Genomic DNA, 24,820 nt, shown 5'->3' on the forward strand with positions numbered 1-24,820 from the left:
ATTTAGCTAAAAAAAATAAAAATAAATCCCACATTTCTTTGTGGGATCACCACACTGGGACAAATTTCCTACTACCCAAAGTTCCCCTCAGTCTCCCGGTAAAAATTATACCTCACTTGTGTAGGTGGGCCAAGTTCCTGTGACAGGGAAGAGCCAAAAACATGTCGAAATGAGGGGGAACCAAAGCGGGTCCAGACGGGGAGTTTGAAAAAAACATATTTTTAGGCTGACAAGTGCAGCAGGATTTTTATTGGAATAGATGAGACCATGCTGTGTGGTAGGAATTCTGTGGATTCCTACAAATTCCGGAAGGTTCCATCACAAAAATGTGGGAAAAATGTGATTTCCTGCAAATTTGGAGGTTTGCAGGGCATTGTGGGTAAGAAAATGGTGCGGGGTGCATGTGAAGCACGCCACCCTGGAATCACCCAGTTGTTTAGATGTGTCTAGGTCTTGTGGATTTTTCTACATGGCACCGTCCCAAAGTCCATAAAGTACAGCCCTCACCATTCCAAGTGGGACAATTTGGAGAGTTAGCCAAGCTCTCATGGCCCAAACGTAAAACCAAAACCCAAAATACTCAAATGACCTCTTGCTTACCTTGGGATAGTGTGCAGGGGGAGAGCTGAAAGACTGTTATCCCCTTCAGTTGGGGTGGGAGCATAACCATGCCCATACTGGTTGGTAGCCACCACCCCACTATTTTTTTTTAAATTCCCTGGCGTCTAGTAGACTTTCACCTCCCCCCCCCCCCCCTCCGGGGTGTGGATTGGGGGTAATTGTCCCATCTGCCCACTGGTGGGCAGAACAACTTTGGCCCCATTTATTTGGGGTGGGGTATGGCCATACCCCCACCCTCTTAATTTGAAAAATAAAATCTTCCCTGGTCTCTGGTGGGGCAGATGGGTCTTCCTAAATAGCCCAACAGTAATGTGTTCCCATCGGGAACGACCCTTGCCCAAGGGGCTGCCCCCCCCAAACAAAACACACACACCAATTCCTGGTGCCTAAGGGGTTTCTCTACCCCCTCGTGGGCAGATCGGCCTAATAGAAATAGGCCGATCTGCCCCCAAGGGGAACAGAAATGGCCTAAACTAAATTTGCCCCCCAGGGGAGCGACCCTTGCCTAAGGGGTTGTTCCCCTTGCGTGAAATTGACGCAAAAAAAAATCCCTGGTGTCTAGTGGCTTCTGCCCCCCTTGGGGGCAGATTGGCCTAACAAAAATAGGCCGATCTGCCCGGGGCAGAAATGGTCTATATACAATTTGCACCCCATATATAAAAACAAAAGTAAACATAAACAAAAATATATGCCTGGTGTCTAGGGGTTTCTGCCCCCAGGGGGAGCAGAAAAGGCCTAAAAATCCCCTTATGCCAATTTCCTTTTTGAAAATGATCCCTGGTGTCTAGTGGGCATTTCAGCATCCAGATCGCTTCACGATCCGGCTGCTGAAATGTTCTGGAAATGTTCTGAGAGACTGCAAAGGGAAGGAAATTCCTTTCCTTCCCTTTGAAGCCTCTCAGGCCCTCATACATGATCGGAAGAGAAATGCAAAGCATTTCTCTTCCAATCGCGATGGGAGGCGGCCTCTGATGAGGTCAGCGTGCGATTGCGCGCTGACGTCATCTGACATCGGGGGGGTTGAGGGTGCAAGGATAAGCGATTCCCCTTCCAGCCCTGCCATGGAGGGTGGGGGGAAAAGCCCACGCTCCCTCCGAGATCTGGTCCCGGGACGTAATGGTTACGTCCTCGGCACAGGAGCACTGAATCTCCTGGGCGCCAAAGACAATTTTATTTTGGAGGCAAAATATTAATAAGTAAAAGTCTGTCCCACCTCTGGAATGACACAGAAATGCAGGTCACAGAATAAGCTGATGATTACCTACCCATGCCACTAGGGAAGGAGGAATAGGGAGTTTGTTGTGCAGGTATTTTGCTTTAGCTAGGGCTCACAACCTGGAAAAGTGCCAGTTTTATTGTTCGACAGGAGGCTGCCGACACAAAGCATTTCACTATCCACCTTGGAAGAGGGATAGGATCCAGGCTTGGATTGGGGCCACAATTAGGCCCGGGCAGTCAAAAAAAATAGTGGCCCACATTTGCATATCGTAACCTATCGCAAAACACTGTTTAGTTAGGAACATGGAGCTAATGTTGGTAAACATTTGCAGTACTAACAGTATTTTAAAGCTTATAGGGCCAGTAGCGTTTGTCAAAATTATTCCACATTATTCTCTTGGGTGCTTTTGGAATATTTCTCACCCTAAGAGCCCTCTTCATCCTTAGGCCTTTTACACTCACCCAGGGTACTTTTAGATATGCACAGTACTTTTACAATACTTAAGAGAGGCCCTCTAGTGATCAGAGACTGGCGAGAGGAGCATCGTTATTTTTGTTTAACTTACTGCCTTACTTGCCTGCTGTCCTTTGAGCCTGTCGGTGCTTGATACAGTTGTGGGTCCTGTATTTGGAAATAAAGCATTTTTCTTAGCTACGCTTCGCACCTCCTGCTTACTTCAGAAAATCTACATGGATGATCTTCACCATCCATAGCTGGGTGCTACATATTGGTACAGGAGTGGGGCACTACTGCATGGTAGAGGAGGACCCACCAACGGCATCTCCAAAGACTTCCAAAAAACAGTTTCTACAAATTCCTGCTGGGAGGTGCATGTGTACATTACATGTATTCATCGCTTTGAGAAACTTTTATTTTGTTGTGGATTACTTGGAAAGTTTCCGTCTGCGCAACCAAGGCCGTTAACGGTGATCTCTCACTTTGGTAGCAAGCAGTTTTATGTCACTGTCTCTTCCTTGGTAATGCTCAGTGTCTTCGTGTGGATCTGTGAAGATGCTTTGCTGGATTCCGGATTACGCCATCACGTCTACCTTTTTCTCCTAAATTGTTGCCTAGTAACGGTAAACTCTTGAGCCTGATGCTGCATCATAATGTTGTTGGATTACGCCATCATGCATGCCTTCTTCTCCTAGGTTGTTGCCTAGTAACGTAAAAACTCTTGGAGCTGTGCATTACAGCATAACGTCAAGCTGTTAAGTGTCACATCTGATAGAGACTTCTAGTTGCAGATTCCTTACCATACAATTTTCCCTCAGGTGTCAGACTGGATCCGGAGATTTTTTTTCTTCGAGCAATACCCTTGCGTGTCGGTAGGTGGCGTCGGTCGACTCCGTAGGCGTTGTGGTCGCCGTGAAGACGTCGGGAGTAGTACATAGACGCGGCCCTCGCGCAGTGACGTCAGTTCTTTTCTTTCCGCGCCACGCGCTGATCCGAGAGAGAGCTACCCTCGGCTATTTTTTGGCCGAATTCGACAGTTTTGTTGACTTTTTTGGTGTGAACTTGGTGCATCGAGGATGTCCCCGAAGACCGGGTTCAAGCCCTGCGAGGACTGTCACCGCATGATGTCGGTGACGGACCCTCATCGTGTCTGTCTGTGGTGCCTCGAGTGCGACCACGACCGGAAGTCGTGCTCCGAGTGCCGGGCGATGCATCCGAAGGCTTTGAGGGAGCGGTCCTTAAAGCTGATGGCGGCCCGACACTCGACTCCGCGTAAGTCCCGATCTCGCTTGAGAGGAAGGTCTCGAGATCGGTCGTGGAGCCACCACCACTCGTCGTCATCGAAATCGTCGGGTCATGGTAAGAAAAAGAAGAAGTCGAAGAAGTCCAATCGCTCTGCGACTTCACCCTGTCACTCGGCTGACGCGACGCGGGACGAGCGTCAACGAAGTAGGCCTCCGTCCTCGGAGCCTAAGCCTGGGTCGGCTCTGCACTTCCCCGAGTATCCCAGAGCTGGAGCGACCCCCACCCAACTCAAAGAGTTTTACGAGGCCATGCGCCTCATCTTTGGGTGTGCCGACCCCGATACGGCGCCTTCGGGCCCAAGGGGCTTGGCCGAGGGGCCTTCGGGTTCCACGCCGACGGCTTCGGCCCCGGCCACCGAGGTCGCCTCCGGATCCGGGCGCGGATCCGCCCCCACGCCGGTCGCACAGTCGAGACCTTCCCCAGCGCCAGGTCGTTCAGCGACGCTCTCGACGTCGGTAGTGCCCACTATCAACGTCGACCCCATTCTCATCCCCTTTGGCTTCGGTGGGCCCTATTCGCCCGAGGTCAGATTCTGACCCATTTTCCTATGGGTACGAATATGGGGAGGAATTGGAGGGGTCCCTAGACCCTTATGAAAACCAGGAAGACCCTACTATGGACTCGGCACAGGACTTGGGCGAAGCCAGTGGTCTTGATACTTCTCCTGACTCTGGCATGCTGTCTCCTCCTACTGTGGCTACGGCGGAGGGAGCTACCTATGGTATGGTGGTTAGTAGGGAGGCTGAGGTCCTTGGCCTTGAGCTACCTACTGTCAAAGTCAGGTCTAACCTCCTGACGGAGGTGCTTCAGCCTGGGGCTTCTACTTCTGAACCCCTTCTTCCATTTAATGAAGCCCTCACTGATGTCCTTTTGGGTACGTGGTCCAAACCCAACACAGGGGCTCCTGTGAACAGGACGATCGCTCGCCACCATCGGCCTGCGCCGAACGACCCAAAGTTCCTGTCCCAACATCCTACGCCTGAGAGTCTTGTTATCCAGGCGTCCTCTTCTTCTGGCACGTTCCCTTCCGCACCCCCTGATAGGAAATCCAAAAGGCTGGAACAGTTTGGTAAGAAGTTGTTTCCTTCCTCCAGCCTTGCGCTGCGGTCCGTGAACACTGCATGCCTTTTGGGCCATTATTCCCACTCCCTGTGGGATACGGTTGTGCAAGTCCTGCCGCAGATACCAGAGGAGGCCCGTGCTATTGTCTCCCAAGCAGTCAAAGACGTTAGAGACGCGGCAAAGTTCATCATCAGTTGTGGGCTGGATACGACCAACTCTCTGGGCAGATCGGTTGCTACGACAGTGGCCTTGAGGCGCCATGCCTGGTTACGTACTTCTGGTTTTTCGGGGGATGTCCAACAGTCACTCATGGACATGCCCTTTGATGGCACCCGTCTCTTCGGACTCGGCCTTGGAGAGGTTCAAGGAGTCCAGGGCTACGGCTCGGTCCCTTGGCCTTTCTACCGCCACACGCCCCCAACAGTCCGCTTTTTGTCCTTTTCGTGGCCACAGAAGGGGCGCCCTGTCGCGTTCTCAACCCAGCCGCCGGGCCATGCACGCTGGACAGCCTATGCGTGGCCGGGGGCGCGGAATCCCACAAGGTCGTGGGACAGGGAACCAGAGGTCTGTCCAGTCCACACCTGCCCCCGCAGCAGCCTCCAAACCTTCCTAGTCCGTCCCCTCACTCCCGCCCAGTAGGAGGCAGAATCTGCCATCATCTGCCCCACTGGGAACATATCACCACGGACGGGTGGGTTTTGCAAATAATTCGGAAGGGCTGCTCCCTCCCTTTCGAATCCGCACCATCACACATTCCACCATCCTTCCATCCCCTTTCGGAGGATCATTTGGTGCCTCTCCGCCAGGAAGTCGCGGCTCTCTTGGCCAAGGGAGCTATAGAAAGGGTCCATGTTCCAGAAGTAGGTCGTGGTTGTTATTCCCACTACTTTCTGATACCAAAGAAGGACAAAGGCTTGCGCCCTATCCTAGATCTTCCGGACCTGAACTACTTCCTCAAGAAGGAGAAGTTCAAAATGCTAACCCTGGCTCAGGTTCTGTCTGCCTTAGACCCAGAAGACTGGATGGTAGCGTTGGACTTGCAGGACGCTTATTTTCATATCCCCATCCTGCCTGCCCACAGATGTTACCTACGATTCGTGGTAGGTCACGAGCACTTTCAGTTTACCATGCTCCCTTTTGGCCTTACCAGTGCCCCTCGGGTGTTCACGAAAGTGATGGCGGTGGTTGCAGCTCATCTGCGCATGTTAGGGGTCTCAGTCTTCCCCTTCCTAGACGACTGGCTGTTGAAGGCGCCTTCGCCCCAGACAGTGGTCTCACACCTCCAGACTACGGCGGACCTCCTGCACCAGCTGGGGTTCACTATCAATGTGCCGAAGTCACACCTGACTCCCTCTCAGACGTTCCCTTTCATTGGGGCAGTTCTGGACACAGTGTGGTTTCGGGCTTATCCTCCCCAAAAGCGAGTCCAAAACATTCAGGCTATGATTCCGATCTTTCAGCCTTGTTCTTGGGTTTTGGTGAGACAGACTCTGAGGCTGCTGGGCCTCTTAGCCTCCTGCATCCTCGTAGTAACACATGCCAGGTGGCAAATGCGGGCTCTGCAGTGGACTTGAAGTTCCAGTGGGCGCAGCATCAGTGGAATCTCTCCGACATGGTCCAGATCTCGGAGGGGTCTGCGAAAGACCTGCAGTGCTGGCTTTTGAATCCCAATTGGGTCAATGGCAGATCCCTCTCTCTTCCCCAACCAGATCTCTCAATAGTGACAGATGCGTCGCTTCTGGGTTGGGGCGGCCACATGGGAGAGGCGGAGATCAGAGGCCTCTGGTCTCCGGCGGAGTCGGGACACCACATAAACATGCTGGAGCTCTGAGCGATCAGACTTGCGTTGAAAGCATTCCTTCCCTCTCTCAAAGGGAAAGTGGTGCAGGTGTTCACGGACAACACTACCGCCATGTGGTACACCAACAAACAAGGCGGGGTAGGGTCCTGGACCCTATGTCAGGAGGCACTACGCCTCTGGACATGACTGGAACATCAGGGCATTACCCTGATGGTTCAACATCTGGCAGGCTCTCTGAACACCAGAGCAGAAGAACTCAGCCGCCGACGCACTGTCAATCATGAATGGCGTCTCCATCCGGAGGTGGCGCAAGGTCTCTTTCTCAAGTGGGGAGAGCCTTGGTTAGATCTGTTCGCCTCCGCAGAGAACGTGCAATGTCAGCTATTTTGCGCGTTGGAGTTTCCAAGGCGGCACTCGCTCGGAGACGCTTTTCGTCTCGAGTGGAACTCCGGTCTCCTTTACGCCTTCCCGCCTATCCCTCTTCTGCCCAGAGTTCTCAAGAAGATCAAGAGCGACTGGGCCCAAGTTATCTTGGTGGCTCCGGACTGGGCTCGAAGAGTGTGGTATCCCGAGCTACTCAGCATGTCCATCGATCCTCCACTCAGACTGCCTCTTTGGGCGGATCTTCTGTCGCAGCAGCAGGGGACGGTCCTCCACCCGAACCTGTCCAACCTCCGCCTTCATGCGTGGAGATTGAGCGGCAACAGTTGACGGCATTTGCCCTTCCACCCGAAGTCTGCAATGTTATCTTGGCAGCCAGATGTCCCTCGACTAAAACTGTATACGCCTGTTGTTGGAATAAATTTGTGGCATGGTGCACCAACAAATCTGTTGATCCCCTATCTGCCCCTCTTTCAGAGGTTCTTCTATTCATTCTTTCCTTAGCCCAACAGGGCTCTGCATTGGGCACCCTTAAGAGGCATCTGTCTGCCATTTCCGCCTTTCTTAGGCTTCCTGATCAGCCCTCACTCTTTAAATCTCTTCTTGTGAGTAGGTTCTTAAAGGGGCTCACCCACTTATTTCCTCCCACTCCCTTCATCATGCCTCAGTGGGAGCTTAATCTTGTGCTTACTTTCTTGATGTGTACTCCCTTTGAGCCTATGCATAATTGACCCTTACGGCTCCTCACATTCAAAACTGTCTTTCTTATTGCCATCACCTCTGCTCGCAGGGTGAGTGAGCTTCAGGCCCTTTCTTCAAAGCCTCCGTACTTGTCCGTACACCCCAACAAAGTGGTGTTACGCACTAGAGCTTCCTTCCTTCCTAAGGTGGTTACACCATTTCATGTAGGCCAGTCCATCACTTTGCCTACCTTCTACGCACCCCCACATCCTTCCCATGAGGAGGAGAGACTCCACCGTCTGGACCCAAAAAGAGCATTGGCGTTCTATCTCAATCGTACTAAAGACTTCCGGGTGGACGATCAACTCTTTATTGGCTATGTGGGTGCGAAGAAAAGGAAGGCGATGCAGAAATGTACCATCTCTCGATGGGTGCTTCTTTGCATCAAAATGTGCTACGCTTTGGCGAAAAAGCAACCTCCTGAAGGCTTGCGGGTTCATTCTACCAGGGCCACTGCTGCATCCACTGCGTTAGCACGTGGAGTTCCTGTCCTGGATATCTGTCAGGCAGCTACGTGGGCATCCCTGCACACGTTTGCTAAACATTACTGCCTGGACAGTCAGGTCCGTCGGGATGGCTACTTTGGTCGTTCGGTCCTGCAGGACTTTCTAGTATGATCTTAGTTCGCAGCCCACCACTGAGGATGGCATTGCTTGGGTATCTATTCTAAGGTAAGGAATCTGCAACTAGAAGTCTCTATCAGATGTACAAGTTACTTACCTTCGGAAACAAAATATCTGGTAGAGACATATTCTAGTTGCAGATTCCTTTCCGCCCACCCATCCTCCCCGCTTGCGAACTGATTTCTAGGGACACGGATTCCCCCTTTCAGGTCCTTAGCTCTGGCGCACCAATATCAGTGTTCTTAGCGGCTCTGCTCTCTGGCGTGGAAAGTCGTTAAAAGAAACTGATGTCACTGCGCGAGGGCGGCGTCTATGTACTACTCCCGACACCATCACGGCGACCACGACGCCTGCGGAGTCGACCAACGCCACCTACCAACGCGCAAGGATATTGCTCGAAGAAAAAATCTCTGGATCCAGTCTGACGCCTGGGGGAAAATTCTAAGGTAAGGAATCTGCAACTAGAATATGTCTCTACCAGATATTTGGTTACCGAAGGTAAGTAACTTGTACGTTAGGCGGACATATTTTGTGGCTGATGGCAGCCGGCACAGCATTTGAAGAGTGTCTCGAGCGCGAAGCATAGCTCCCACCTTTCAGCAGCCAGTCAGGAACCTAACAACTGCAAATAATTCAACTTTGGTCTGTATGTGCGTGTTACGCTACGTGTAGACTTTACTTGTTTTCCCTCGTGTTATGTTAAAACAATATAAAGAAGTCACTTGGATTAGTGACTGTGGCTGTACTTACACTTAAGTATTTTAACACTTAGGGGGTTATTCTAACTTTGGAGGAGTGTTAATCCGTCCCAAAAGTGACGGTAAAGTGACGGATATACCACCAGCCGTATTACGAGTTCCATAGGATATAATGGACTCGTAATACGGCTGGTGGTAAATCCGTCACTTTTCCGTCACTTTTGGGACGGATTAACACCTCCTCCAAAGTTAGAATAACCCCCTTAGTTTCTCTGGAAGGGTGAGCTGCATTCTGGGAAACATATGAACATACTTCCAGCGTGACTATGTTCGCGTGTTAAAATTTTCTGTTATTTTTCTACTTTGCTTTGGCCATGGCAACGAATCAAGGGGTTGTACAACCATCACCTTTCCTACGGAAACCAGGGAAGCCAGAAACTCTATGGTGTGACTGGCTGCGCAATTTTAAGAATTATTTAATGGCAGTCAATGCCAGTGACTATCAACCTATCAGAAAAATTGCCCTTTTATTCTGTCATTTGAGAACAACTGGCCAGCGTGTTTTTGATAGTTTGCCTTCCATGCCTGTGCCTTCAGGGGACAATACACTGAGGAATTTATTTTTGGAAGCAAAGGAGAGGATGAAAAAACAATACTCTGATAAAGACAATGTTTCATTAGAAAGGTTTAACTTCACTATGTGTAAGTAAACGTGATGAGACTGTGGAAGAGTATCTTGACAATTTTTCATCTATTGGCTTCCAAATATGACTTTGGACGCAATGTAGACATTTATATATGTGATCAGTTTGTATTCTAATGTTTCTCCAAGAAAATGCAAGAGCATCTCTTGGCATTCCTCAATCCAACTTTATTGTAAACCATTGATGTAGCTAACAGTATAGAGAGGTCCCTTATCACTTCCAAAGTTCTAGCACACCATGGGGGCAACCTCCAGTGAGTTGAGTGATTGAAGAGGATGTTATGTGTGCAGTGACCAGTAAATCTGTGAAGTCTAAGAGAGGGACACAAAGGCAGGGAGAATTGGGTCAGCGAGTGTGTTATCATTGCAGATCAAAGAATCACATTACTAATATTCCTTCCTGTCCAGCCATTGGTAAGACCTGTAATCGGTGTAGCAAATTGAGGCATTTTCAAGGGGTATGTAGAGGTGGATTGAGTGCTGGGCATCCCAACAGGGTCAAAATCAGTAATGTGTACACTAGGGATGCATGTAATGTGAAACAGGAGTGTGTTAATAGATTCTCACATGTATTATTGACAGTGGATGTCCCAGATTCTCCTTCTGAAAGGTCTGTGAGTTGCATTAGGGACTTTTGTGTGAAGTTTCTCTTAATGGTAGACATTTTATGGTAATAGCAGATTCCGGAATGTCAGTCATGGTTCTAGCGGACAAAACGTACTAATTTGTGGCCCATATCGACGGTACGTGCTCATCCTGACATTAGTTCATATTGTTCATCCACTTAGTCAAAGTCCCAAAGCATTTGATCTACTTTGAAATGTCTGGGAAGATACAGTACTACCAAAGTCTGTGCGGCTATCAAAGGAAGAGGCATAGTGGGCTGGAGAGACCTAGCCAGATTGTATATTATTTTGCGTCCTGGACATGATGTTCCTGTAACTTTGGGTGACATGTCAGACTTGAAAGTAGCAGAACCGGTGTTGACTGTTGGTGTGGCTGGTGATATCATGGGTCACACGATTACCTTATTTCCTGATGTGTTCAAGGATCAGGTAGGCACCATTCAAGGGTTTGAACATTGTATTAAATCAAAGAAGGATGCAGTTCCAGTGGTGCATAAGGTTAGGCCAGAACCACTGAGTGTTAAACAAGGTTTTAAAGATTTGTTGATCAGATTGGAATTGGAAGAAATCATTGCTTCTAAAGATTCCTCAGAGCGGGTTTCTCCAATTGTTCTTACTAAGGAAAGGTCTGGTAACCTCAGGTTGTGTGTGTTCCTGAGGTCTCTCAATCAGAATATCTTAGTGGATTGTCATCCCCTTCCTCATATACAAGAAATGATTGCAAATGTGGGGCGTGCTACATTTTTCTCTTCCCTAGATCTTCACTCAGCGTACCATCAAAGTCCTTTGCGTAAAGATTCTCAAGCATACAGCATATCTGTTACTCCATTTGGGCCATACAAGTATTCACGCTTGCCCTTTGAACTTACGTCTGCAGCAAGCATTTTCCAGAAAATGATGGATGCCTTGTTTGGAGACTTGCTCCATGTTCAGGCTTTCCAAGATTATATTTTGATATTTACTGAGACTCAAAAGGAACATTTGTTAATTTTGAAGAAAGTGTTACATGTTTTGGAAACTAGAGGCATGACTGTGAAGCCTGACAAATGTTAACTAATGGCAATGGAATTAGAGTATTTAAGCCACACCATTTCAGAGCAAGGTATACAACTTAAATGTTGTAATTTAGAAGCAATCAAGCATGCACTTCCACCTAGTGGTAAAGACTCCCTGTGCTCGTTTTTGGGACTCTGTTAGTACTATGCTAGGTTTGTATGAGGTTATGCTTTAGCTGTACAGCCATTAAGATCTTTGCTCAAAAAGGTTATTAAGTTTGAGTGGAACGCTCAAGTTGATTCTGCTTTTAAAGACATAAAAAAATTAGTGATTACAGCTCCTGTTTACAACCATTTGTCCCTACAGGCAAATCTTACATTGCTGTTGACGCCAGTTTGAAAGTTCTTGGTGCAGTATTTGGGCAATGGGTCAATTGTCAGGCGAACATGGTGACATTTGCATCCAGGACTCTCTTGGTTGCGGAGACCAATTACAGCACCATTGAGAGAGAGGCTTTGGCCTGTATCTGGGTGGTGCAGAAATGTAAGACCTACATTTGTAGCACCGCTCGTGACATTTTCACGCACCACAGACCTCTTGTCTACCTTCTCTGTGGTAATGTCATGGGGAAAGTGTCTGCTCCTTTGGTGCATTTTTACCTAAACTAAAAGGGTGTGATATGGTAGTAAAGTATATTCCAAGAGGCAGAAATGTACGAGCAGACTGCTTGTCATGCATTCCTCTGTCTCATCTTGGAGCCAGGGAGACTGATCACGAAGATGAATGCGTTGTAGCTTTAGTGAATGTGTTAGCGGCTTGAATTGATCACATCACTGAGGTTGATTTGATTGCAGCTATGAATAAGGATGTTGTGGTGTCTAAAGTTTTGCAATTTATAAGAACAAGCTGGTCATGTGAAAATAAACTTTCTGGTGAACTCATATGCTTTGGGCAGATTGCCAATGAGTTGTCTTATCAGAACAATGTTTGTTTAAGAGGTGATGTATTTGTTCCTCCTACTGAGCTTAGGGACAGAATCATTAGGAGTGCCCATGAAGGTCACATGGGGGTTTCTGTCAATTGTACAAACTTGAGTAACATGTTGGTGGCCTGGTTTGGACAAACAAGTATCGAACTTTATTGACAGATGTCCTCATTGTGTTGTTTCTGACAAATATTGGAAAACTTCCACAAATCCTTTATTTCCTGTTCCTCTTCCAAAATAAGCTTGGGAGAACCTAGCTTTGGATTTTTCAGGACCATTCAGTTTGTTGCCAAGAGGTAAGATATCTATTGGTAGCTATAGACTACTGTTCAAAATGGATTTACTACTCTTTTGTTGAGCTTACCAATTCCAGACCTATGATTAGTTTCCTAAAAAGAATAATTAAGTTAGAAAGTTCCCCGAAAACCATTGTAACAGACAACAGCATGCATATTGTTTCTAAACAAAGTACTGGTTTTATGAAGAAACATGACATTAGGCATTCTCATGTAACTTCATGTAGTCCTTCATCCAAAGGTTTAGTTGAAAGGGCTAATCACATATTGAAAGAAAGGATTCAAACTGCTTTGGCAGCTAACAGTGATGTTTCTCAATTTTTACAAGTTGAAATTTGGGTGTATCTTACAACCCAAAATTCCACAAAAATAATTACTCCTTTTAAACTTCTAAGAGGTAGGGACCCTAGGACTAAGCTCACACCTATGTGGGTGTCAGATTTATTGAGGGAAAAGAGAAAACTCACAATAGTAATGACATTTCTATGAAAAGCAAATTGTTGGGTAAACAGCAAGCTCAGAAATGGTATTATGACAATAAAAAAGGGTTAAGGCCATCAAGATTGATGTTAATGGTTGTGTTTTAATCAAGAAATCACCCAAAGTAAACAAAGGAGGCTCCAAATTTTCCTTGCCAGTAAAAGTAATCATATCCAGTCAAGCTTCTGTTCTGTTGGAAGGGAAAGGGTGGTAAAATAAAGACAGTTGTAGTTCCTTTATCTAACTCACAAGCTGAAATCGTCAGGCTCATGTACTCCAGTAAGGAAAGTGTGAGTTCGATGCTGTCTACTGATATTGACAGAATAAACATCAGGGATTCTGATTTATCTGCAGAAATTGTTAATGCTACCAACTTGTCCACTGAATTGCCCCTTACACAAAACAATAGTAGAGCTTCTTTATGTAATACTCAAACTAATGTAGGGGATAAGGTTAGTGTCATAGAAACTGCAACTACGGAGACTGCAGCTAAGAGCGGTGGCCCTAATCCTGCTAGAAAGTTGCTAATGTACCCACATGAGGTTTGTGTGTTACCTCCCAAACTAAAAGATTGTCTTGTTTTAGTTTTGTACGTTATAATCCGTACATTATATTTTTACAAACGTTGTGGAGGAAATCCACATTGTTTTATAGTTCATCCACTCAAAGTTTTTGTAATTCCTGTTTTTTCATATTTCACATCGAGCATGTTCAAGCTTTCACTGCTCCTTTAGTTTTACTCTTTAGTTTCATTTTAAATTTTGCAATGTTTTCTATTGCAGAAAGAGGTGATTTAGTGTTTACTGCATTTTATTATCATTGCGAATGGTTCCATCAGTGTATGTTATGTTACATGTTTGACAATCTTTTCTGTAACTGTGGCTTCATTGGCCACTGCATGGGGTCTGGAATCTGGAACAGCGGTCATTTGCCTGCTGTCCTTTGAGCCTGGTGGTGGTCGGTGTAATCGTGGGTCCTGTATTTAAAAATAAAGCATATTTCTTAGCTACGCTTCGCGCCTCCTACTTACTTCAGAAAATCTACAGGGATGATCTTCACCATCCGTAGCAAGGCGCTACAACGGTCAGTATTGAATTGCATGCGGCAAACTGAGGAGGCATGGTGTGCAAAATTATGATGAACTGGGATGTAGCTGGGGTAATTACCAGTGGCTGGGATTAATTCAAGAATTTCATCCATAACTTTGTATGCTTCAGTGAGACTGGGACTTGGGCAGCATTTGGAGTGCAAACATGTTATTTTCTACTTCAGTGATTTGTGGCTGAAGAGACAAATAGATCCCTGAAGACAGAACTTGGTTTAGTTTAGAACCTTTGAAACCACAGTTCAAGGTGAATCTAGAGCAAGCCTCACACCTTCTGCTCCCTATAGAGTTTATTGATGGAGGTGAATCGGCTTAAATTTATGTTGTTAGTACTCAACTGAACTCAAAGAAAGAGTTGTATTTGCTTTAAGATCTATTTTAAATATGTCAAGTGAACGTATTAGCCGAATTGGAATACTCCACATGTATTCAGATTCTTTAATACTCAATAGTAGTAAGCCTGAGTGGAGTTATTTATCTCTCATTGTGAAATATATAGTAATGTCAATAATTGAAATCATTGTAACAGAAAACCTCCCCCCTAAAGTTCCTTTTCTGCTTCACGGGCGTCCACAGCATCTCAACATGTAAAGCACACACTGCAAAAACTGAGGGGAGGTCACTGACTAACATGTCCAAGTAATAGCATATGCAGGTCTGTAGTTTTTGCTTACAATGTAGAACAGGTATTCCAGAAAATACTTCTGTTGTGTAGGAATAAACACGGAGCTAGGCACCACGCATGGTCAGCGGCATTGCAGCATCTTTGTTACTGGTCATATTGTCCAGCAGCACTTCAGTCATCCATGTCTATATACAGGAAAGGAAGTCTATATGGACCTGAAAAGTGTTAATTAGCCTGTTGTAGGCACAGTGATCTAACAAGAACACATTTGTGAGTATCTTGGAGCCTGAGCGACTAGTTCAGTGATCGTGGTAGGAGTTGCGGCTGACAGTAGGGTCTTAGTAATACAGTTGAACAATTGGATGCTGGTTGTTCTGGCCTTGATAGCATTCTAATCCACCTTTGAGTAAAATACTGTGCAAGGCAGATTCTTGTGTTGCGGGTGACTGAAGTCTCCAACATCTCCTGATGTGTGTTACATACTATACAGGACGAGAGTGACTGGAAAACGTGCATTAATTAAGCTAGGTGCCTCTGCCCCTTCGTAAACAGGCATGGATTGACCAAAGTTTAGAGAAATGATATATTAAAATGTTTAACCATGAATAGACTAAAAAATGTTCCTGATGGCAGAAGGTACAACTCTAGACGTGCCTGTGGAGCCAACAGCGATGCCACAGGATGTCCGTGGGATGCCTTCTGCGCTAGAGCTGGATGTTAACTTGACTCTCTGGCAGTGTGCCAGTCTGCAGGACACTGTAGATTGTTGATAGAAGCTGCAGGTGGATGAAGCTGGCAGTGAGCGGTGCAGTGAGACCTCGCTGTAAACGTCTGGCAACACCACTGGCCTGCACCAGTGGCGGGGTCACTGAGATGCTAGCGCAGAGAGCTTGGCCTTCTGATTGAGGTTATGTTTTTTTCAGAAGGGTGGTTGAAATTGGAGCTGGTAGGGCGCAAAGGGGTACTTAAAGCTGTTAACTGCTACAGTTTGGTAGAATGTGTGGTCTGGCTGGGATAGGAGATGGCAGGCTGAGGTTTTGAGCTGAGTCCTCAGGGTTGGGCACTGGAAACTCCTGCTGAGTGACTGTGAGAAGCCAACAGTGATGAGGAGCCATCTCTGCTATGACATCAATGTGGAGCAGCATGGCTTTACTCTTTGGATGGGAGAGGGCTCAGCTGGCTGCATTAAAAGGAGCACTGCTGGCCCAGTAGCTGCATCCAGGACTGAGTTACATACTCACTGCCATTGGTTAGAACTTCTCTTGACTGGTTGGCAATTTCTGCACCTGTGCTGCTTATTTCACCTACAGAGATTAGTGGTGCATGTACGTTATTTTGATTATTTTTTTTTTTTTTTAAAGTGGCAAGCCACTGATCCCACTTGGCTATTCACTATTTCCGGAAGGGTAATTAGTTGTTCTTCACAACTCAGTCTGGTCTGGTGACTCAGTGGGCTAGTGCATCTCTGTGTGACCCAGCAGTCACATATACTCGCTCTTTTTCCCGAGGAAGCTGAAAAGAGTGGCATTTAGTAGACAATAAACGTGGTACAGGGTCGATAAAACCCGGGTGAATGTACGCCAACTTCATGTTACTGTGGTGTCCCAGCTGTTCCGTTCTGTAGCGCTTTGTGGTTTTCAGCCACAAGCCAGCCGTCCGGCGAGATTATTGCATTCAGACGCGTTGTATTGTTACTGCGTCAGAGATGCGAACAATTGAGCGGTAAAAACACGAGCGTTCATTTGCGCGCTCTCCAGTACCACCCGCTAACACTGGTTGGTTACAGCTGTTGCCTATTTTTTTTTTGGATTAAGCCTAGGCTGGAAGAAAATCTGCCTCATTTTCTGGTTGTCATTTGTCCAGGAAGTAAAAGCACATTGTAATGAGGAGATCACAGCAGGATATCCTCCTGACAAATGAGAGGCCCGTATTGACTGACAGGCTGCACGCCGTTCCAGTGATAAATGTGTTTTATACACTCCTGCTCAAGGTCACTTGGTTCTCCCGCGCAGCTCTGCCTGTCAGAAATCAGGCCATTCACATTTTAATACTAAGTGAAGGCAAAGTTTGATGCAGACGAATTAGCTTAACAGATAAATCGGAATGCAATTTTCGGTGTATGTTTTTCCTCCGTTGGGACTGTACTTCAGTTTACTGGAATCGAGGGAGAAATGCATTTGTGTGGACATGAAAGCAGTGAATAAAACAACAAAAAAATACAGCTTTGACCTTCCCTTTAATGCTCTTGAGTGGTAGCGTTATATGATCAACGTGACATGAAAGAGGGGCCTTCCTGTCTAGGCAAAGCTGAAATCTTCTATACAGAGGGCCTAATTTTTGAGGGGCAAGCAGTGGTGAAAATGGTATAAAAAAAATGTAAAATGTACTCTTGGATTCCGTAATTTACGGGTCAAGTTGTGCCAGCAAAAAGGAAGCTGAATCATGGAAATCGAAGTATGACAGTCAAGTGTACGTTTCCTTTTTTTACAAAACTGTTGTAAAGAAATTGGCAAGAAGGACAGATCTGTCAGTAAATGTGTTGGCTTCAAGCAGACTGCATTTTAAAATATCGTACTGGTTGAAGACACCTGCTGCTGAGGTCTTTCTGTGGCTAGCAATTTGCAGGGGGTCATAATACTGGTAGGAAAACTGGTATTTTCTGACCTTGCAGGAGAGATCAGCATTTTGTCTAATCATGGTTTTTGCTCTTAAGGTAGCAAAGAGGGCTAGTGTGCCTGCTGCAAAGCCCAACGTGCAACATGCAGATCACAGATTTCTATTTTATGTAGGTTGTTCAGTGGGTTACTGCTTTTGCCACAGAAATCCTTATACTGCTTTCAGGTAGTAAGTTGCAGTCCTTCTTATATAGCCAGGGCCACTCAAATTATGCAGCAGTGTTGACTAAATTATGCAGCACGAAAAGGCAAATTATGGTAAGTAATGCAGCACATTTTACGATAGTATTACTTCATTATATTGTCATTATTACACTTTTTACATTGTCTAGGCATAGACACCTCATTGGTAGCGGGTTAGCACTCCAATTTAGCACTAAACAACGGAAAGTGACAAGTCAACCTTTTTTAGGGGCTTCCACTGTGCAGCAACACATATTGTACTGTTACCAACATTTGTTCCCGCATCGCAGGTAAAGGTTGTGGTAAAGGAAACGTCAAGAAATTGAAGTCATCACACTGTGGTGGTGCTTATATGCTGCTCCCCTCCATCACTTCCCGGGCGGTGTGGAGTTAGCACAGAATTGACACATGTGACCTAGCGGCACAATGGAGCACTGTTCTGGAAAAAGTTTTTCAGATCCACTCTGATGACTGGGGGAGTGTTCTACGGTGAGGAATCTGCGATTAGATAGAATATCCGAAAGAGCACTTCCGAAAGTAAGCAACTGGTTCATCTGAGATTCTTATAGTGTAATCCTATTTTACATAGAGGATGAGCAAGCCAAAAACCTGCCTTCAAATCATAGTTTGTCTAAGCGCCTGTGAAGTGATAAAAAGCTGTGTGCCTTTGTTTGCCTCCATTACATTGGCATCTATGTGTCAGACTGCAGGTGGATCTCTCCTTCTCCATGTTAGATGTTTTAACTCTAAATTGGCTGGTAAAGGCTCAATAATACTGCCTGTAATCAGTAATATTGGGAGCAGTATTAAAGATCTTTTTTACCGGACCACTCAGAATCAGTCCAAGAATATACTGTTTTAAGAAATGAGTACAATAACGTTTGTGCTTTACACTGATATTCATTTATGAGCCTTGGAAGAATGACATAGTCAGTGCTGAATTTGTGCTTGTTGTTTCTGGTGCTGAGCACTGGCACTTATTTTTGAGGGCCGGGGCTTATTCTTCGGCCTCAAGCATTTGCTACGAGCAAAAGACACATATGAGAAAGACGGATGAAGAGAAAAACGAAAAAGCGTCACAAAGAGATAAAGTAGAAAGCTGCAAGAGTGAGCTGAAGGGGTAGGGAGTGGCTTTAAATGGATTGAAAAGGCCCGAGATGGCTTCAGGATTACGCCGCCTCAGTATTCCATGTTCACACATTTAATTGCAGCAGCCGCGTGTTTAAGAGGATGGCTTTGGGCACCGGCACCTTTTTATTTACAAATTAAGCTCTGGACATAGGCAGCTCTCTACTGCAATCACAGAGTTGATAGCGAAGGTGATAAAAAAACATGCACACTTACTTTTGAATGCAAATTAGAGCTGCTTCTTACGTGATTGAGTGGGAAGGGGAGCTTCCTTACATTTCATTGCATAATCCTTAGTTTTCCAGAGTATAAAATGAAACTGTAGCGCAAACGTTAATGACACTCAAACTGATGACGATAAAGCCCCCACCCGCCCCACACTATATTGTTGTAATGTGACTGATAGCCCACCTACTGATAATCTTATTCATACGGGGAGCCCCCCAATGCTGCATTCCTGAGCATGAAGGCTTCATCAACGGAGACGATTCAAAAATCTCTTTTTAGAGCAAAATCGAGCACATATTCAAATTAACCAAGGCAGGGCACTGTGGACCACTTGGTAACATAACACGTGCAGCATTTCTGGCCTCTTAATTTATCATTTCACAATTGGGTACTTTTCTTCACAGTTAATCTTTCTTTTTCTGTGAGACTTATGCATCTCAAGTATTTGCCACGGTGCATTTTTACCAAGTTTTTGGATTTTCATTTTTTTAATTGTCATTGAGATCTTTTTTTCTAGTTGACATTGTTTTTGGCATTGCGTGTCACCAGTGGACCAAAAACAATCTCGCTCTGGGTAATAGGAACGGGTTCCTCTTCCACATTCAAACACGATGTAGCTTACGTTGTCATTCATGTTGCAGTGTGCAACTGAACATTGCACTGTGATGATTAAATATTGTACAGACAAGGAAAGTTCCGAGGCTTTTTAAACAGTGATATTACTGTTTCTAATCTGGTCTGCGAGTTTTGCATGTTTGTGTGCACTTTACTTTCTGTGGAGGTGTGTTGGTGTAAAAAACACACATTAAGTCTTCTCTGCATTCAGTACCACTGTTGTTTACGATTATTTGCAGCCATATTTCTGATCTAGCACATAAATGCAATTTTTTTTTCTTTTATTGGTTTTAATTTAAAAGAATGACTAAACACTGTATTTTAATATTCAGAAGGATATTTTACTAAATCTATGTTTTAGTTGGAATAGGAGACTGGCAGCGTGATGGGGATAAGTGATTAGGAGTCCCGCAGAAATATCTGGTGAAAACTGCAGCGCTAGGAGCTTTTAATGCACAGTGGAAAAATGGTTTTCAGAGCCCCCGACGCTTCTTCGCGCAATTACTTTCGTTTATTTTCCTTGAAAATATGACTGTAATTTTGAGGATGTTGCTAAAAATAAATTCACTTAGTCTCTTCCCATCAACATGCGTGCATAAGCTGTGTTTCCAGCACAGCGCTACCAAGGGCATGCTGCTATCCGGAAGGGGAGTGTGCTGGTGGTGGGAAAAGACGGCCCGGAACCCTGACCACAGTCTTTTCTGTCTCCCCAGGCAATTAGTTTATGGGCGGCCTTCGAAGAGACAGTCCTGCACAGAGACTGAAGACAACCTTTCCATGAGTCTAATGGTCCACCGCATAGATACATGGAAAACGTTTACATCCTTCACAGTATTTAAGGCAGCCCCATTGCTTGTTGTTTCAGTTCTCTGACCAGGTCCCTTTCACAAGAAGTGCAGCAATTTCTGCTTCTTAGGATTCCACCGGTCAACTGTGCAGCCGCAGGAGTAAATGTGGCCAAAATGCGCATGTAACATTTAGCTTAACTTTTTTTTTTTTTTGTGCTCCTTTGGTAAAATGTACTTATTTATTTTTTATATTTACTCCTCAAGTTCACAGACACCAAGATGGCTTCAAAGTGCTTAGTCACTATAGCAAACCCAGTAGAAACAATCTTAGGTCCTGTAGAAAGTGATTGATTTCAGTGGTCACAGCTGTACACTACCACAGCATACTGCTGGTGGTAATTCCTACAGAGTATTTGGGCTTACTGAGTTTCATACACGTAATGTAGAAACAAACACTGTGTCGCCCCAGGTGTGTAGTATTAAGCCTCTCAAGGTATCCCTTTTTGTCTGTGCCACATGTCAATCAAGACACCAGTTGTCCCTCCTGTGCATCACAATTCATAGATTAGTCCAACTGGTGTTTGCCGCGAAACAAATTGTCTTCATTCTTCTTCTTCAAATGATGATGTTATTCATTACAGCTCCTTTTTCTTTTCAAATTACCAACACCTAATTCATCCAGAATTGTATGGTCTTTTTCAAGGGTCCTTCTTTAGTCACACTATTTCATGAATGAGGATCCCTGATGAATCAGGCACAGATTCTACCTTTTGTGGGCGTACAGTGGTCCTGGCAAAAGGGTATTTAGGGAAAACGTCCTTACAAAATAAGTCATAATTGCCTTTTTGAAGGCTGGGAGACTCGACAGGGCTCTGAGCCAATGTGCGCAGGGAGGAGAGGGGGAGGTTGGTCGGATTTTGACCTGTATCCCACATGTCATCCTCTTCAGAGGATTGATTGATCTGGATTTGGTTGATGTTCTGAGATCAAGATTCTGGAAATAATTTCTGCCTCTTGGTCCAAAGGTCATTTTATGCATACAGTTTCAATTCAAATATTTGGTTCACCTGGAGCCTGAGTTAATCAATCAGTTAATAGCCTCTCCACCATAGGTGTGAAAGATGATTACGTTGTGGTTTCTTGTATTTTATTCTTCAGTTCACTGCTGGTGAAATGTTGACTGGGGTCATCTTATCTAGAGCATGTAGAGTTGAAATTAGTTGTGTGCAAAATTTATATGGTCTGCTTTTGCATAATCCTGTTAAATTCTGCAAAAACTACTCAGAATTATGTGAAATGCAAAAAGCAGCATTTCGCACTGTAGAGTAGCATAACATGCATTCTCGTGTCTATTTTGGACGTGAGGATACAGCTTGTGCCTAAAAAAAAATTGCAAAAAAAATGCAAGTGGCCAAAACAACAGCTGCTCGCATTCTTCTTGTTTGTATTGTTGCCAAGCTTCTTTGCTAAAATCTTGCCACATGGCATATTGGCATATTTTGCAAAAATCTTATAAGAAGTATAACACCAAAACACCCCAAATTATGCAAGATTAATCAGTGCAAAGGATGTTTTTCTGGAGCCTAATTAAAATGTGGTTCTTTGAAAGTGGCTTGGATAGATGTCAATTGTGCATAGGTGATCCAGAGATTTAAGCATCTCCCTGCAGTGAGTTGCAAAATAAACTTTATACTTACTGTGCTTCACTTTACAGATTTATTCTTTGTGGATTGTGCTATGTAATTGGTACTTGGAACATGAATACAATTGTATACTATAGAAATCCCATTGTCTTGGTTTTGTGTATTGGCATTTGCTATAGCATGATCTGCCCCATCACTTTCCTCTTTTTACACTAGTAGCTATTGAGCTCGTACACGGTCTGTGTTAGTAGACAGGTGTTCTCTACTTCCAGCGCTTAGAAATTTAAAATTTACTATTAAAGAGAGAAGGTGAACTGATGGGTGTTGCTTCTTGCAATCGAGACTGTTGAAAAGGAAATTCTTCTCAACAAACACCTTCTCAGTATTTTGTTCAGTTTGCAGTTTTTGAGGCCGGAGCTACAGTTGCTACTGGATTTAAGCATTACTGAATTCTTGCTTCAGTTTTCATGTGCCAACATTTTCAAACCCCGTTAATCTAGCCGTATCATTATTGCCCAACATAAAGCATTAATAAGAGACTACTATTCTCTAAAAACAGAAACATTCCGATTGGATTTAGAAGCTTCAGTCATTCTTCAGCCTAGCCTTTTCCATATTTCAGGGTTTTCTTCATTTCTGATGGCTCGCTTGCCCCAGGGATGATGTATCATGTAGAAGATCCAAACATTAAGTTTGGTTGCAGCGGAGTTTGCAGGAAGCTTCCAGGAACCCTTCCCCTTGCATGTCCCCTGCACTTTTCCCCCAGCTGCTCTGTGACATCTTCTGGGATCCCTCATTTGGTTCTTTTCGTAGATTTTCGTATTCAAACACCAGCTAATTGAGGTGCTTAAATTTACTTTGTGCCATACCTGAGGCCTTTTCCTTTCTACCTCAGTGTATTTAAAGTAACATGATTGCTACACTGTAGAGACTATGATTTTATTTATTTGCAGCATAGGAGCCTACAACATAGAATATATTCAGTACTATCTGTCATCATTACAGCGTACAAGTATATTGGAAGATTAAGAAGCGTCCTAAAGGAAATAAAAATAGATATTTTTTTCTGAAGAAAGGCCTCACAAATAATTAACATAAAAATAGCTCTCTGGTCACCAGGCGATACAGGAAGTGGCGCTGTGTACACTTTGGCCATAGATTTTAGTATAGAATTGACCTCCTGTCTCGACCTGTGGCCCTCAGTAGCCCTTCCTGTGCTGTTGAATGGCTAAGGAATAGACAACGAGTGCACAGCCCTGTTCCCTTTCTGCTCTGATGCTACCTTTATGACACTTGGGACCAGTGGCAGCAGAAAACAGATCAAGTTCACCAAAGGACAAACCCAAGGTTAGTAGCTCCTGCCCCTGGCGCCCCCTAATTGCCCAGCAGGGACACACATCTTTAAGTTTTTAGTTTAATCAATTAAATCGGATGCCAAGATGACCAGAATTTTTCAAAGGCAAATTCCAGTCAATCTTTTTTCGAAGAACATAGTCAGTTTGCATTTGGCTGAGCCATGGTTGTTGTGAAGAGTTTCGCAATAGCGAATGAGGAAAGGTTTTGGGGCCAACAGAATGAAAGCTGGGATTGGGGGCGGGAGGGGGTTGGGTAGTTCTAGTCTTTTGTCTGTGTTTATATACCTGCAATACCGTTTGCCCCCTATACAAGTAGGAAATCAATGTACCACGCATCAAGTAACATACGCTACAGTATTTGAAAAACGAGGGACATTGTAAATGAATATGTGCTTGAAAGGTTTGACATTTACCAGAGGAGAACATAAATTAAAACATCAGAGCAATTTGCTTCTCTCAAGGATGCAGTTATTTGGATAAATTGTCTGTGGTGAGGAGTGCAGCAAGCGAAGTACCAGTATTGATTTTTACCTTTGTATTACAGTAACATTTTTCATCAGCAAATATTAATTGCTTGTTAAGTGCTAATGATTTTGATGTTTTTAATGCTGAATTTATTTGTTGATTAGCCTTTTAGTTGTCTCTATTATTAAATTACAGCGATGCTATTGATGGACTGCTCTGCGTACAATGAAATGTTTAGCATCGTACTGCACAGTTTATATGTCTTAGTCCAGGAAGATCTTTTACAAGCGCCAGATTTATGTTGAATTTAGTCTGCGAATCTCTTTCAGGCTACGTGTGTGAAGCTAGTCTGCAGAATGTGTGTGTGATTTTTGAAAAATACCAGATGCATGGTTATCGCGTCATTGTTTTGCAAGCTTTGTGTGTAAGGGTGGACATACTAAAACATCTTAAAATTGTAAACGTTTTAGACAAATTATGAACAGCTATATGTCTCGCATCACAGAACTTTAAAGGATTTACTAATTTAGTAGTAATCATTTATTTGATATTGCGCTTAGTATCATATTTCTAAGCACTGAAAGTTACAGTCCTGTGTGATAGTATTCAAGTTACTGACCTTGGAAGGACTGGTTGGGATAAGACCATGTCACCTGCAAATCACATTAGGTGTAAGTAGTTTGTTTATCTAACTGAGCCAGCCTACTGATTTAGGATTATAGCAAAACATGATAGTTCTGTGGCACTTTATGCTGGCCCCCATCATTCCAGTTGAGCTGAGCCTACCACTGGCCCAACAGGTCCCTCTTACGTTTGAGAGGTACATGTGGTCATTACAGTAAAGTCTGAGGATGTCTTTCTCTGCCTCGAGATAAAGGCAACGTAATTCAGAACCCAAGGCCTGTTGTCATTCCTCCTAACGTGCAGTGGCTAGCACAGAGAGTAACATATTTCTTATTGATTTCTATATTGCTAACCTGTGAATGGCTCTTCTGCTTCATCCATAGCATTAAAACA

The 24,820-nt window shown here is 44.8% G+C and overlaps 1 protein-coding gene across 4 annotated transcripts in view; it reads left to right on the top strand.

The window, feature by feature from the left end:
- WDR7 (WD repeat domain 7) overlaps positions 1-24,820 on the top strand; it is a 972,184-nt gene that overhangs the window by 863,580 nt on the left and 83,784 nt on the right. The window lies entirely within an intron of this gene.

This window comes from Pleurodeles waltl, chromosome 1_1 (assembly GCF_031143425.1).
Source record: "Pleurodeles waltl isolate 20211129_DDA chromosome 1_1, aPleWal1.hap1.20221129, whole genome shotgun sequence".
In the NCBI taxonomy this organism is placed as follows: domain Eukaryota; kingdom Metazoa; phylum Chordata; class Amphibia; order Caudata; family Salamandridae; genus Pleurodeles; species Pleurodeles waltl.